Below are 17,801 nucleotides of genomic sequence, written 5' to 3'. Positions count from 1 at the left end.
TCCAACTTCGTTACATAACGGTTCACCATACGTGCATGCTACGGGAATCACAAACCTCAACACAAGTATTTCTACAATTCACAACCACACACTAGCATGACTCTAATATCACCATCTTTATATCGCAAAACTATTGCAAGGAATCAAACATATCATATTCAGTGATCTACAAGTTTTATGTAGGATTTTATGACTAACCATGTGAATGACCAGTTTCTGTCATCTCTCTAAATAGATATAAGTGAAGCAAGAGAGTTTAGTTCTTTCTACAAAAGATATTCCCATGCTCTAACAAATATAAGTGAAGCAAAAGAGCATTCTACAAATGGCGTTTGTCTATGTAAAGAGAAACAGGCAATCCAAGCTTCAAATGATATAAGTGAAGCACATGAAGCATTCTATAAAGCCATACTCAAAAGATATAAGTGAAGTGCAATGAGCATTCTATAAATCAATCAAGGACTACCTCATACCAGCATGGTTCATAAAAGAAAAATGAAAACTAAATGCAAAAGACGCTCCAAGATTGCACATATCGCATGAATGAAACGAATCCGAAAACATACCGATACTTGTTGAAGAAAGAGGGGATGCCTTCCCAGCATCCCCAAGCTTAGACACTTTAGTTTCCTTGAATATTTACTTGGGGTGCCTCAGGCATCCCCAAGCTTGAGCTCTTGCCTCTCTTCCTTCTTCTCACATCGAAACCTTCTCAATCATCGAACACTTCATCCACACAAAACTTCAACAGAAAACTCGGTAAGATCCGTTAGTATAATAAAGCAAATCACTACTCTAAGTACTATTGCAAACCAATTCATATTTTGTTTTTGCATTGTGTCTACTGTAATATAACTTTTTCATGGCTTAATCCACTGATATGAATCGATAGTTTCATCAAAACAAGCAAACTATGCATCAAAAACAGAATCTGTCTAAAACAGAATAGTCTGTAATAATCTGAACATTCACCATAATTCTGATACTTTAAAAATTCTGCCAAAATTAGGAAAAATAAAAAATTTGTATAGGAAGAGAGTGTAAAAATAATCAGAACCATTTGACGTTCCAGCTAAAAATGTAAAATGCGCACTACAGCCAAAGTTTCTGTCCTGCACCGAACCATCAAGCAAATGTAAACATCCTAAAGGCAAACCTTGGCACATTATTTTTATTTCTAAACCTTATAGAAGCACACAACAGAAATAAATGACTCTCTAAAACTTCCGGGTTGTCTCCCTGGCAGCGCTTTCTTTAAAGCCATTAAGCTAGGCATATAGTGCTCAAGTAATGAATCCACCCGGATCCCAAGGTATATTAAAGCCAATTTTAATTAACAATGATCTAGCATTTAGTAGTGAGCACAAAGTAACATATATCATGTAACAACAAAGTCTAACTCTCTTCCTATGCATCGGCATGTCATAAAAGAACAATTCATGCACACATAGTAAATGCCAATGCATAGTATAAACAGTTTCTTGCAATTTTATCATATTGGAAGCATAGAGAGGTGGAGATATAGTTCCTCTCTCATAATAATTGCAAGTAGGAGCAGTAAGCACATGCATATTATATTCATCAAAATCATCATGTGCAACGGTAAAAGGCAACCCATCAATATAATCCTTAATAAAAGCAAACTTCTCCGATATAGTGTAATTGGGAGAATTCAAAAAGATAATAGGACTATCATGTGTGGGTGCAATAGCAACAATTTCATGTTTAACATAAGGAACTATAGCAAGTTCATCTCCATAAGCATAATTCATATTGGCATCTTGGCCACAAGCATAGCAAGCATCATCAAAAAGGGATATTTCAAAAGAATCCAAGGGATCATAAGAGTCATCATAGCAATCATCCTTCGGTAAGCACGAAGGGGAATTAAACAATGTATGAGTTGGAGAGTTAATCTCATTAGAAGGTGGGCATGGGTGATCAATCCGCTCTTCCTCCTTTTGTTCTTCGCTCTCTTCCTCATCTTTTTCATCCAATGAGCTCACAGTTTCATCAATTTCTTCTTCCGTAGATTCCTGCAAAATATTAGTCTCTTCTTGGACAGTGGAGACTTTCTCAATAAGTGCATTAATTTCGGAATTGTATTCATAATTCTCATAGCAATATTTGAGGATAGCTAAATTTTCAGATCTATAAACAACATCATCAAAATCTTCAAACTCTTTACACATAGATTCAATTTCATAAGCACCCATAAAATCAACAAATTATTCTATTTGTTCCACATCATAGTAATCATATATACCATTAGCATAAGAAGCTAAGGTTTTATTATCATTGAATTTGCATGAAAAGGGAAGGTGTGGAGCCTTCATCCTAGAGCAACAAGTATAATCATAACTCACGCATAATTGCCAAGCATACCACTTCAATATATGAATTTGATCCCATAATAGTTTCCCTTTTTGTGTCAAGCGATAATCCCTAAAGTATTCATGTTGATCCAACGTTACTCCCATTACATAATTAAATGGGGTTTTCTCAGGATTATTAAAGTAGTACATAATATCTTTCACATAACCAGCATCGAGGGTTTTAGGAGGTTCCCCATCTCCATGAGCAGAAAGTACACCTAATTTTTTTGGTATTTCGTGTTCCATATACATAAGTAAAGATAGAGAACAACTAAGAACAGCAAATAAAAATTACTTAGTGATAAAGCAAACAAGCACACACGAGAATATTCACCCCACGCTATTGCTCCCCGGCAACAGCGCCAGAAAAAGGTCTTGATAACCCACAAGTATAGGGGATCGCAACAGTTTTCAATAAGTAAGAGTGTCGAACCTAACGAGGAGCTAAAGGTAGAACAAATATTCCCTCAAGTTCTATCGACCACCGATACAACTCTACGCACGCTTAGCGTTCGCTTTACCTAGAACAAGTATGAAACTAGAAGTACTTTGCAGGTGTTGTTGGATAGGTTTGCAAGAAAGTAAAGAGCACGTAAATAAAAGCTAGGGGCTGTTTAGGTACAGACACAACTAAGTTAGTTTTAGCAAAGAGCTTGTTGTTACAATAAAGTTATTTGTCCCTAGGCAATCAATAACTAGACCGGTAATCATTATTACAATTTTATTTGAGGGAGAGGCATAAGCTAACATACTTTCTCTACTTGGATCATATGCACTTATGATTGGAACTCTAGCAAGCATCCGCAACTACTAAAGATTCATTAAGGTAAAACCCAACCATAGCATTAAAGCATCAAGTCCCCTTTATCCCATACACAAACAACCTACTTACTCGGGTCTGTGTTTCTGTCACTCACGCCACCCACCATAAGCAAATCATGAACATATTGCAAACCCTACAACAGGAATCCCTCACGCTTGCGCGACACGGAGAGCACCATAGGACAACACCAATAATAAAACATGCAACTCAAACCAATCTTGATCATCAAATAGCCATTAGGACAAAACGGATCTACTCAAACATCATAGGATAGCCATACATCATAGGGAAATAATATATAGCATCGAGCACCATGTTTAAGTAGAGATTACAGCGGGTAAGAGAGAGGTTACACCGCTGCATAGAGGGGGGAAGAGTTGGTGGTGAAGGCAGTGAAGATGACGGTGATGATGATGGCCCCCGGTGGCACTCCGGCGCCATCGGAAGCAAGGGGGAGAGGGGGCCCCTTCTTCTTCTTCTTCTTCTTCTTCTTCTTCTTCTTCTTTCTTGACCTCCTCCCTAGATGGGAGAAGGGTTTCCCCTCTGGTCCTTGGCCTTCATGGCATGGGAGGGGCGAGAGCCCCTCCGAGATTGGATCTGTCTCTCTGTCTCTCTCTGTTTCTGCGTTCTCAGATTCTTCCCTTTCACCATTTCTTATATTCCCGGAGATCCATAACTCCGATTGGGCTGAAATTTTAACACGATCTCTATCCGGATATTAGCTTTCTTGCGGTGAAATAAGGGCATCAACCGCCTTATGAGGTGGCCACGAGGGTCAGGGGCGCGCCTGCCCCCCTAGGGCGCGCCCCTACCTCGTGGGCCCCTCGAGCATCGTCTCACGTGGATTTTTCTTCCCCAAAATCATATATATTCCAAAAAAATCTCCGTCAGTTTTTATCCCGTTTGGACTCCGTTTGATATGGATATTTTGCGAAACAAAAAACATGCAACAAACAGGAACTGGCATTGGGCACTGGATCAATATGTTAGTCCCAAAAATAGTATAAAAAGTTGCAAAAAGTATATGAAAGTTGAATAATATTGGCATGGAACAAACAAAAATTATAGATACGATGGAGACGTATCAATGACCCTGGTGATGTTGACGGCGAGCCCCCCAGGAAGAGGGTTCCTGCGAAGGTGATGTGGTATGCTCCTATAATACCACGGTTGAAATGTCTGTTCAGAAACAAAGAGCATGCCAAGTTGATGCGATGGCGCAGAGAGGGACGTAAGAAAGACGGGAAGTTGAGAGCACCCGCTGACGGGTCGCAGTGGAGAAAAATCAATAGAAAGTACTGGGATGAGTTTGCAGCTGACCCAAGGAACGTATGGTTTGGTTTAAGCTCGGATGGCATTAATCCTTTCGGGGAGCAGAGCAACAATCACAGCACCTGGCCCGTGACTCTATGTATGTATAACCTTCCTCCTTGGATGTGCATGAAGTGGAAGTCCATTATGATGCCAGTTCTCATCCAAGGCCCTAAGCAACCTGATACGTCTCCAACGTATCTATAATTTTTGATTGCTCCATGCTATATTATCTACTATTTTGGACATTATTGGGCTTTATTATCCACTTTTATATTATTTTTGGGACTAACATATTAACCGGAGGCCCAGCCCAGAATTGTTGTTTTTTGCCTGTTTTAGGGTTTCGAAGAAAAGGAATACCAAATAGAGTCCAAATGGAATGAAACCTTCGGGAACGTGATTTTCTCAACGAACAAGACCCAGCAGACTTGGACCCTACGTCAAGACATAAAAGAGGAGGCCATGAGGTAGGGGGCGCGCCTCCCCCCCCCCCCCCCCCCCCCCCCCCCCCCCCCGGGGCCCCCCTTTTAGGGGGCGCGCCCCCCCCCCCCCCCCGGCACGCCCTCCACCCTCGTGGGCCCCCTGTTGCTCCACCGACGTACTCCTTCCTCCTATATATACCTACGTACCCCCAAACGATCAGATACGGAGCAAAACCCCTAATTCCACCGCCGTAACTTTCTGTATCCACGAGATCCCATCTTGGGGCCTGTTCCGGAGCTCCGCCGGATCTCAATACAATGTTCTCCCCCTCTATTGTGGAGAACTATTCGATGTAATCTTCTTTTTGCGGTGTGTTTGTTGAGGCCGATGAATTGTGGGTTTATGATCAAGTCTATCTATGAACAATATTTGAATCTTCTCTGAATTCTTTTTATGTATGATTGGTTATCTTTGCAAGTCTCTTTGAATTATCAGTTTGGTTTGGCCTACTAGATTGATCTTTCTTGCAATGGGAGAAGTGCTTAGCTTTGGGTTCAATCTTGCGGTGTTCTTTCCCAGTGACAGTAGGGGCAGCAAGGCACGTATTGTATTGTTGCCATCAAGGATAACAAGATGTGGTTTTCATCATATTGCATGAGTTTATCCCTCTACATCATGTCATCTTGCTTAAGGCGTTACTCTGTTTTTAACTTAATACTCTAGATGCATGCTGGATAGCGGTTGATGAGTGGAGTAATAGTAGTAGATGCAGGAAGGAGTCGGTTTACTTGTCTCGGACGTGATGCCTATATACATGATCATACCTAGATATTCTCATAACTATGCTCAATTCTGTCAATTGCTCAACAGTAATTTGTTCACCCACCGTAGAATACTTATGCTCTCGAGAGAAGCCACTAGTGAAACCTATGGCCCCCGGGTCTATCTTCATCATATTAATCTCCTACTACTTAGTTATTTCCTTTGCTTTTTACTTTGCCTTTATTTTACTTTGCATCTTTATCACAAAAATACCAAAAATATTATCTTATCATATCTATCAAATTTCACTCTCGTAAGTGGCCGTGTAGGGATTGACAACCCCTATTCATGTTGGTTGCGAGGATTTATTTGTTTTGTGCAGGTACGAGGGACTCGCGCGTAGCCTCCTACTGGATTGATACCTTGGTTCTCAAAAACTGAGGGAAATACTTTACGCTACTTTGCTGCATCATCCCTTCCTCCTCGGGGAAAACCAACGCAGTGCTCAAGAGGTAGCAAGGCAACGACATTAATGTGTACCTAAGGCCATTAGTTGAAGAACTTTTACAGTTGTGGAATGGAAACGGTGTACGTGTGTGGGATGAGCACAAACATGAGGAATTTAACCTGCACGCGTTGCTGTTTGTAACCATCAACAATTGGCCCACTCTCAGTAACCTTTCAGGACATACAAACAAGGGATATCACGCATGCATGCACTGTTTAGCTGACACCGAAAGTATATACCTGGACAAATGCAGGAAGAATGTGTACCTGGGCCATCGTCGATTTCTTTCAACCAACCATCAATGTCGAAAGAAAGGCAAGCATTTCAAAGGCGAGGCAGATCACCGGAAGAAGCCCGCCATGCGTACCGGTGATCACGTACTTGCTATGGTCAATGATTTACACGTAATCATTGAAAAGGGTCCCGGTGGACTAGCTGTTCCGAATGACGCTGAGGGACGCGCACCCATGTGGAAGAAGAAATCTATATTTTGGGACCTACCCTACTGAAAAGTTCTAGAGGTCTGCTCTTCAATCGACGTGATGCACGTGACGAAGAACCTTTGCGTGAACCTGCTAGGCTTCTTGGGCGTGTATGGGAAGACAAAAGATACACCTGAGGCACGGGAGAACCAGCAACGTTTGCACGAAAAAGACGGCATGCCTCCAAAGCAGTATGAAGGTCCTGCCAGCTACGCTCTTACCAAAGAAGAGAAGGAAATCTTCTTTGAATGCCTGCTCAGTATGAAGGTCTCGACTGGCTTCTCGTCAAATATAAAGGGAATAATAAATATGCCAGAGAAAAAGTTCCAGAACCTAAAGTCTCATGACTGCCACGTGATTATGACACAACTGCTTCCGGTTGCATTGAGGGGGCTTCTACCGGAAAACGTCCGATTAGCCATTGTGAAGCTATGTGCATTCCTCAATGCACTCTCTTAGAAGGTGATCGATCCAGAAATCATACCAAGGCTAAGGAGTGATGTGGCGCAATGTCTTGTCAGTTTCGAGCCGGTGTTCCCACCATCCTTCTTCAATATCATGACGCACGTCCTAGTTCATCTAGTCGTCGAGATTGTCATTCTGGGGCCTGTATTTCTACACAATATGTTCCCCTTTGAGAGGTTCATGGGAGTCCTAAAGAAATATGTCCGTAACCGCGCTAGGCCAGAAGGAAGCATCTCCATGGGCCATCAAACAGAGGATGTCATTGGGTTTTGTGTTGACTTCATTCCTAGCCTTAAGAATATAGGTCTCCCTAAATCGCGGTATGAGGGGAGAATGACTGGAAAAGGCACGCTTGGTATCAAGCACACTACGCAGTCCTACAGAACTCTACCTTGGTGACCCCGTATGTCGATGAACACAAGAACAGTCTGCGCTCCAAACACCCGGAGCAGTGTGACGACTGGATTACATGCGAACACATCAGGACTTTCAGCAGTTGGTTGGAAACACGTCTCAGAGGTGACAACACTGTTTGTGATGAGCTGTACTAGTTGTCCAGGGGACCATCTTCGACTGTATTGACTTACAAAGGATATGAGATAAATGGGAATACATTTTACACGATCGTCCAAGATCAAAAGAGCACCAACCAAAATAGCTGTGTCCGCTTTGATGCAGCAACGAGAGGGAAAAGGACACATATTATGGCTACCTAGTGGACATATGGGAACTTGACCACGGACATGATTTTAAGGTCCCTTTGTTTAAGTGCAAATGGGTCAATCTGTCAGGAGGCGGGGTACAGGTAGACCCACAGTACGGAATGACAACAGTGGATCTGAACAATCTTGGGTACACTGATGAATCGTTCGTACTAGCCAATGATGTGGCACAGATTATTTATGTGAAGGACATGTCTACCAAACCGAGAAAAAGAAAAGATAAGGAAGCGAATACATCATACGATGAGCCAAAGCGCCACATAGTTGTTTCAGGAAAAAGGGACATCGTGGGAGCGGAGGGCAAGACAGACATGTCCGAAGATTATGAAAAAATTTCCTAAAATTCCTCCCTTCAAAGTCAAGGCTGACCCAAGCATCCTAATAAACGATAAAGATTATCCATGGTTACGACGCAATAAGCAAAGGACACAACCGAAGAAAAAGTGAAGATTTTCTCTTCACAACTATTATGATGATACCATGTCAACTTTCAATCTTTTCCTAGTTTATTTGAAATGCCCGTTGTAACACACGAGTTTCTGTCGTTTTGTACACGAAGTGTATCCAGTTTTTGCCGTAACCCATATTTGAATCTTAGTATCTCAAAACCTTTTTGAAATTGGTTCATCAGCCATTAAACTAAATCATTTGGTAACTGAAACACATGGGTGAAAAAAATCCAGTAGGAAATTAACATAGAATTATTTGGTATAGGGCTCACTTGGTAACCTCCTATTCCCTCACCTACGCGGGGAATAGTGAGAAAACACACAATGCCATCTTCCCCCCATGCTAGCTTTGGGACAGCCCAGATGTTCCCTTGCATTTTTCCTTTTCTTTTTTCTTTTTTATTTCTTGTCTATGTATTTTTGCTTCTCTGAAAAATGTTTGAGGTTTTAAAATGTCTAGAATTTCAAAAAGTGTTCTAAATTCCAAACAATGTTCACAAATTTGAAAAATGTTCTCATAATTTTTTTTTGAAAAAATGTATGATTTCATAAAGCATTCACGAATTAGAAAAATAATCTTGGATTTCAAAAAATGTACACGAATTTGAAAACAAATTCGCAAAACACAAAAAATGTTCTCCAATACAAAAGGATGTTTGTGAGTTGCAAAAAATGTTCATGAATTTGAAAAAGGATCATGATTCCGATAATTATTCACAAATTTCAAAAATATTCACAATTTAGAAGAACATCATGATTTAAGTTTTTCATGATTTTCAAATATGTTTGTAATATTACAAATGTTGTAATTTCGAAAATGTTCAAGAATTTTAAAAAACTTTAATGAAGTTCTAAATTAGAAAAATGAAAAGAGAAAATAAGAAAATTGAAAGAAAAAACATAGTAAGAAGGGAAAAAGGAAAACCGAAAGAAAAAAATTGCTCAAGGAAGGTTCTAGAATCTTCCCAAAACCGTAGGAAAATGTGTGTGTTGGGGGTGGGGGGGGGGGGCTATCTTCTGACCTGTGCAGGGGTTCGCCTATGTCTCGCTTCAAGCGAGGCAGCAGGACGACTCGCGAGGACACATACCTTTAGTGTTTTTTTTTACTTTTTTGCATTCTTTTATGATTTATTGTTTAAATTTTACTTATAGTTGGAAATACTCTACACGTGTTTGTTTCAAAAATTCACTTTATATACAAAATGTAAAAAATGTTGATCATGCATTAAAAATGTAAAATTTGTAGAGAAATAATGTTTACGGCGTATACAAAAATATACAATGCATATAGAAAAAAGTAGATATAAAAAATATAAGTTTTCAATTTTTTGAAAAATCTTCATCATGCAGTAAATAATGTTAAATGTGCATTAAAAATGTTTTTGATTTATACGAATAATGTACAATGTGTATGAAAAAGTAGACATGAAAGATATAAGTTTCCAAAAATGTTTATCATGTATTTGGACAATTTTAAATGTTTATATAAAAAATATTCCTGATGTATGCAAAAAATAAAGAATGTCTATGAAAAAATAGACACAGAAAACTTGTTAAAAAATATTAATCATGAATCTAGCAAATGTTAGATGTCTATATATAAAATGTTCTTGATGTATACAGAAAATGTACATCGTTTATGGAAAAGGTAGACAAAAAATATGTTTCAAGAAATGTTAATCACACATTTCAAACGTGTATATAAGAAATATTCGTGGTGTATACAAAAAAATGTACGACCTGTATGGAAAAAGTAGACATCAAGAATATATGTTGTTAGTGGATGATTAGGAAGACAGTGATATCCTCAGCCTTCGGGGTTCAAGTCCCGGTGCTCGTATTTAGTCTGGATTTATTTTAGAATTATTTAGTAGGAGGAAACGTTCTCATCGAATACGAGGCATCTAGAGTGACTTCGTAAAATCTCATGATGATATGCCAGTTCCCTCTCTGGGAGGTGCTGATGAGATAGGTTGTACGTGTGTGTGTTCATAAAGGTGAGTATATGCGCGTATATGAGTGTTTACGCGTATATGAGTGTTTACGTCTGTACTGTCTTAAAAAATGAATATATAAGTTGTCAAAATATTAATCACATATTTGGAAATAGTTAAGCGTGTAGATAAAACTTATTCGTGGTGTATACAAAAAAGGTACAATCTATATGGGAAAAGTAAACATAAAAAAATATTAGTTATCAGAAATGCTAATCACGTATTTGGAAGAAATTAAATATGTATATAAAAATTGTTCCTGGTGTATACAGGTAATGTACAAAGAAAACAAAAAACCCTATAAAAACCAAACATGAAGCACACAAAAACAAAGGATACACAAAAGAATGCAAGAAACCACTAAAAACCGAATAAGACAGGAAAAAATAAAGAAATAGATAAATTAAAAAACCACAAACTGTGAATGAAATGAAGAAAGATGAAAACAAAACAGAAAACCAAAGAAAACTGATGAAGAAAAAAGAAACCGAAAGAAAACGAAAACGAAAAAAACAGACGAAACCATATGTAAAACACGCGTGCGAGTGACTGAACTAAAGAGCGACCGACATCGCTAACAGGCCGGCCCATACACGTGAGCCCTTCAGGCGAGACGAATGTCAGTCTTGCTATAAGCGAGATATAGAATTCACGCCTCTGCGTTCCAATCTGCAGCCCATCATCAGATGAAATTGCAGCTGGAAGGTTCATCCATTCCACGTTTCCTCTCCTAGTGTGATCTGATTCTAGTAAACGGATACTGAGAGAGAGAGAGAGAGAGAGAGAGAGAATGAATTAAATTGTACTTCTTCCTTCTAACAGACTACTCGGCACAACAATAGTGATTCTTGGGCTCTGCCTCTCCTTATGGGCAAAATCGTGTTCTAGCGAAGATCAAGATTGTCGGCATCTTGTTTGTTGTACTTCTTTCCTCAACAATTGGCATGAGATATAGTATTAATTGAAAAGAGGAAAGAAGAAAACCGAAAGAAAAACATAGTAAGAAGGAAAGGGAAAAAGAAATCAGAAAGAAAAAATAGTTCAAGGAAGGCTCTAGAATCTTCCCAAAACCATGGAAAAAATAGTTCAAGGAAGGCATGCCTATTTTTCTCTTCAAGCGAGACAGTAGGACATCTCGCTAATGGCAGCCGCCCGGCTGGGTAGGGCCAGCGAGGACACATGCCTTCAGTTTTTTTTACTTTTTTATTCTTTTTTTGTTTTGTTTTTTTACTTTTCTTATATTTGAAAATACTCTGAGTATGTTTATTATAAAAACCCACTTTAAATAAATTTTTTGAAAAATGTTAATCATGCATTAAAAATATAAATTTTGTATAGAAAAAAATAACCATGAATTTGGAAAATGTTAAATGTGTAAATATAAAATGTTACTGATGTATACAAAAAATGTACAACATTTATAGAAAAAGTAAACATCAAGAAATATATGTTTCAAAACATGATAATCATATATTTTCAAAATGTTAAATGTGTATATAAAAACATTCATGGTCTATACAAAAATTGTGCAATGTTTATGGGAAAATTATATTAAAAAAATATAAGTTGTCAAAACAATTAATTGTGTATTTAAAATGGTTAAACACACACACACACACACACACACACACACAGAGAGAGAGAGAGATATATTCAAAATATATTGTTCCTGCTGTATACGAAAAATGTACAAAAGAACAAAGAAAAGTCTATAAAAACAAAAGGGAAGCACCAAAAAACAAGGAAACACAAAAGAAAAGCAAGGAAACTAGTACAAACCGAATAAGAAAGGAAAGAAGAAAGAAAGAACCAGTAAAAACTGTGAAATAAACAAATAAAAATGATGAAAACACAAAAAAAATAGAAAACCGTTGAAAAAAAAGAAATCAAACAGGAAAAAAAGAAAATAAAAAACAAACGAACCCATATGTAAAACGAGCGAGCAAGCGACTGAACTAGTGAGTGACTGACATAGCTAACATGTCGGCCTATACGCGTGAGCCCTTTAGGATGGAGAGTACTCTAGCTGTAAGCGATATATCGCATTCGCGTCTGTGCGGGGGGGGGGGGGGGGGGGGGGGGGGGGGGCATGCAAGGTCATGGCGAAGGAAACCCTAGCATATCCTCCAATGTTCAGCCCATCATCAACGATAATTACGGTGGCTATATGGGCGTCCTTATGTCTCGCTTCTAACGACACAGAGGGAAGCCCCGCGTCGGGTGTGCCCTAGATGGGCCGACCCAGCTGCATGGGAGGCCATGGCCTCTTTTCTTTATTTATTTTTCATGTGTTTTGCTTTCGTTTTCATTTTTTTACTTTCATTTATACTTGCAAATATTCTAATTAAATATATTATAAAAATACTTAAAAATACGAAAAAACAACAACCAAGTATTTGAAAAATATTGAATGTGTATAAAGAAAGTGTTTATACAAAAAATACTTAAAAATACAACATGTGTCAAAAAAAGTTGACCGTGTATTTAAAAAAAATTAATCAAGCATTGGAAAAAATGTTACAAGTATTTTTAAAATGTTAATCAAGCACTTGAAAAATGTTAAGATCTTCACCTTGAAACGGCGAGCGCGAGAAGCGAGTCAAAATCGCCCACCTTTGCCGAGGAGCAGAAACCGAGTCCTTTGATTTGATCCAGTGAGTGACGTTACGAGCAGAAGTCTCGACAAGTTGAATCCAGTACCGAAACAAGGATGCTTTTCCATCTTGCCTTTGCTATTTGAGAGAATGCCTTTGACCGAGCAGCTCTTCCACTCATTTTCGGCTCCGGCTCCGCGCACCTGCTGACACCTTTCGAAGCACTTTCACGTGTGAACCGTAGTCATCTTGCTGAACTCCTTCCTTTCTCATTTCAGTCCTCGCCTTTTCCAAGACCACTCTTATTCCTTGGCAAAGGGTTTGCATCTTTATCCATCAATATGAGACGAGCGTATAGAAAAAATGTTGACAATGATTAAAAAATTAATCTTGTATTGTATTAAAAATGTTAAATTTGTATTTGTAAAATGTTAATCAAACATTTGAAAATTTTAAATGTATATATATAAAATGTTGACTATGTATTAAAAATGTTAGTATTGCATTTGAAAAGAATTAATCAAGCATTTAAAAAATCATCAATTTCAGATTACTTTTACCACGCATGTCGCATGGTAGCATTTAAAAACTATCGAATGTGCATGAAAAAAATGTTGACCATGTGTTAAAAAATATGTTAATATTGTAATTGAAAAAAATGTTAATTAGGATTTTTTAAAAATGTATAAAAGTGTGTATAGAAAAAATGTTGACCAGGCGTTTGAAAAATGTGTGTAGAAAAAAAATTTAAACTCGTCTTTGAAAAATGTTCAATGTGTATTTAAATACATTCTTGACGTATATGAAAAATCTAGAATGGTAATCAAAAGAAAAAGAAATAAAATCAAAAAAACAGGTGAAAACCGAAAAAGAAACCAAAGGAAAAAAATGAAGAAACAAATGCAAAAAGAATGGAAAAATGAAAACCGGTTAAGAAACAAAGAAAAACAAAAAAAATGAAAACTAAGAAATAAAAAAAGACAAAGAAAATGAGAAAGAAAACAAAAACAGATAAAAACATGAAAGAAAAAAGAGAAACAAAAAAAATCAAAGTACAACGACGAAAAGAAAACCAAAGAAAATTGAAGAAGAAGTAAGAAAACCAGAGAAGAAACAAAAAATAAGAAAAAAGGGAGAAAAAAGGTTATTTTTCCTCAAATTGGCTGCGCCTCCTCTGTTACCACGGGCCGACCTCTGCGCAACTACCCAGTCGACTTGGGATCGATTCCGTGGGAGGTCGTTTTTTCTTCCTATATCTTCTATTTTAGTATGCGCTAATGGGTCGGCTCGTTACTGTAGCCGCTTAACGCGAGTGATCTTTCCTTCTCGTGTGAAGCGAGATATAGTCGCCGCGTGGCTATATTTCCAGCCTTGAAAATAACATCGAATAATTATGGACTCCATCTTCATAGGCAGATGAAATTACAGTGGGAAGGTCCATCCGTTCCCCTTCTTCTCCTAGTGTCATCTGATTTCATTTCAGTAAAAGGATACTTCTCTAAAGAGAGAAAAATGAATTAAATTGTTCTTCCTTCTGACAGCCTCGGCGTCTTCCTACGGGCAAAATCGTGTTCTAGTCCAAAACCAAAATTTGTCGGCATCTTGTTTGTCGTACTTATTTCCTTGGCAATTGGTATGATGTATATTCAATTCACTCAAAAAAAGGACTTGAAAGCCGGGACAAAAAGCGCGCAAAATGATCGAGACGGCGGATTACAAGTGGCGCCCCAACCCATCATGATGCTCCACACATCAACCCAAGTGGCAAAGCACTGCCCGTCTAGACCAGACGCCAGTGAGCTCAAGTGCTCAACCAAAGCAACAGCTCGCTCTCAGCTAGGAGATAAAAAAGAAGAAGAAGCCCAATAGCAATAGTGCGAGGCACACACGGCGTGACGCGCGCAGGGCGCAACAAGTCGTTGTTGACGCCGCACTCCCACCTCACCTCACCTAGTCGCAACACCGGGAAGCAATGAAAAGTACAGGCGAGGTGCGTGCGTGACACACATGATCTCTGCATACGCCCTGTGAAAGATACGCCAGTGAACCGGTGAAGGACAGCGACCTGCTACCACACCGCAGCTTGCTTCTTTAACCCACAAGCTTTCTGTCCACTATACACGTACACAACATACATACATACATACATACCCATGAGAAGCCATCGAGATACGAAAAATTCCTCCAGTCATGCAGGGAACTGAAACATCTCTCCTGAAGCTAGCTCACAGGTTCCAAACAAGCTCTGAATTAAGGACCTGTTTGGTTCCAATAAGTCACCTAACTTATAAGTCAGGTGACTTAAAACCAGTGACTTATAAGTTACGCCTATTTAATTGTCATCTGACTTATAAATCACCTTACCACATCTTTCCATCTTGTTTTTTTATGTAAATATGGCGGGACCCACACAAAAAGGGATGACTTGTAAGTTTTAAGTTGGGGTGAAACAACTTATGACTTATAAGTTGGAGTGACTTATAAGTTGTGTCTGTTTGGCAAAATAAATCAATTTTTTCACTTTTCGACTTATAAATTGGTGACTTATTTGAAACCAAACAGGCCCTAAGAAGAACGGGAGATAAGTTTTGATACATACAAAACGAATGACATAGCAAGAGAGTGATGAATATGTTAAAATTGTGATGAGAGGAGCACGACAGAAAGCTATAGCTAAAGACACAAGGTGACAAGAGCAATCAAAAGCGACCTCCACATATTCATTTGGCAGGGGGGTTTGTCCGATTCAATGGATCTTCTAGCTATTGCTCCTCCTTTTTTTTGTGAATGATGAAAGCTAGTGCAATCGCCACAGTGTTGTTTTGTTCCTAAAGAACAAAAATTAAAAAGCACAACAGAACGAGCTAACTTTTTTTAGGGGACAGGAGGAGGAGCACAATTATTGGGAGCGATGATGCGATCATGCTCGGTCCCATATGCATTGCTTCACGGTTCTTGGTCCATCTTGGGTCACTCACTCACAAGTCACGACACTATTGTGGCTGATAGATAGGTGTGCTAGATGATGTGATTCCCTCTGTCATCATTTCTTATACTCCCTCCGTTTTAAATTAATTGTCGTGGTTTTAGTTCAAATTTAAGTAGTTTTGATCTATTATTACCTCCTAAATAAGCTCTAATTAGGACGTATTATTTGTGTTTACCTACCTATCTTAAGTCTTAACTAGCATCACGTGTGCATGCATGTGGCCATTCATCAGCAACACTAGTACCACGGTGCATCCCCAAAAAGGATCCTTGTAACCAACTAAATTCCCACTGGCCGAGTGGCTGGATTTCATCAATAATTTGGACGTACTTTAGCTAAAACACGCTACTACACTGGACTTTTAAAGGCAATCCACGTGAACAGGCCATTAGCTTGTTTATTATGGTTTGTAGGGGGTGTGGATCGAACCGGTGGTCGCTGTGCAAGCGTTAGGTAAAGCTAGCTTAGCTTAGACTTTCACTCATTGCAAAACACTAATTTAACTACTCCTTTGACTTTCCATGGCAACGCAAGTGACGTTCTGATTAGACGACAATTGAAGCGTGGGACCGAGGATTCGGGATGGCATAATAGTTTCCACGTGGTACACATGTAGGAGCAGAAGTTTCTAGAAAAAGGCAAAAAAATTCTCAGAAAAATATTGAGGGTTCCTTTGATTCAAATGAATTTCACAGGATTTTTGAAGAATTTGGATCCTTACCGTCTAAAGTACGTGGGTAGTTTTTTTCATAGGATTAATTTGCACTCTATTTGAAGGGAAAAAAAATCCATCCACTCAAACCTCTTTGTATAATTCTTTTGTTTTTGTGTGCTATCAAACACACCTTCATCCAAATTCATGTAGTTTTTTTTATTCTTGTGGGTTTCAAGATGACATAGCACTCTAATTCTGCATTTTTACTAATGTGAATCAAAGAGGCCTGTAGAGCAAGAGTTTCTCGAGAAAGAAAAGGATTCCTGTAAAAAACATGGAGACGTAGGAAAAAGATAATACCACACTGCGGATGCTTCACAAGAATATGGAGAAGCTATGTGCACCATTCGCCACTTTTTGTATGAACTTATTTTTCAGATATTTTTTGAAATTTTGATTTCCTTTTGATGGAATTTTTTATCTTTCCAAGTTTGCACCCCCTAAATGTTTCATGGATGCTTCAGTGCATGCTCCTTCATTTGCCAGAAAAAGACCTTAACTTGGATAAAGCAAGAAACCTTGAGCGGCTTTTATGCGCTTTTCGATCTTAAAATTAATTTCTGTAAGAGCGGATTTTTCACCTTCTATTAGGCTGTAGACTCGGCATTCGAGCATAATCTTGAAAAACAGACCGGCGATCAAATCGGTGACCCTATTGGTTCAAGTTTTCACCAGTTGGACCGTTAGTTCACTATTTCACTTGATCTTTCTCAAGTTTACACCTCCAAAACATTTCGAGGATGCTTCAAGTGCATGCACATCCATTAGCCTTACAACATATCTTTATTCATTTGGTTTATCTAATGATGGGATTAAATAGGATAGTGGGCATGTTAATTCTCGGTCAAAAGGGGGATTACGCCCTATTGAAAATAGAAATGGAAGTTTCTAGAAAAATGGAAAAAATCCTCAGAATTTTTTTAGGGTTCCTTTGATTCAAAGGAATTTCACACGATTTTTGATGATTTTGGATCCTTAGAATCAACGTGGGTAGTTTGATTCACATGATTGGAATCCTTAAATATTTTTCCATAGGGTTAATTGCACTCTATTTGAAGGAAAATTCCCATCCACTCAAACCTCTTCGTAGAATTCTTTTGTTTTTTATGTTCTATCAAACACTCCTTCATCCAAATTCATGTACTTTTTTATTTATGTGGGATTCAAGATGACATAACACTCTCGT

The sequence above is a fragment of the Triticum urartu genome, chromosome 5 (genome assembly GCF_003073215.2).
Source record: "Triticum urartu cultivar G1812 chromosome 5, Tu2.1, whole genome shotgun sequence".
Classification (NCBI taxonomy): Eukaryota; Viridiplantae; Streptophyta; class Magnoliopsida; order Poales; family Poaceae; genus Triticum; species Triticum urartu.
This window is presented reverse-complemented; position numbering follows the sequence as displayed.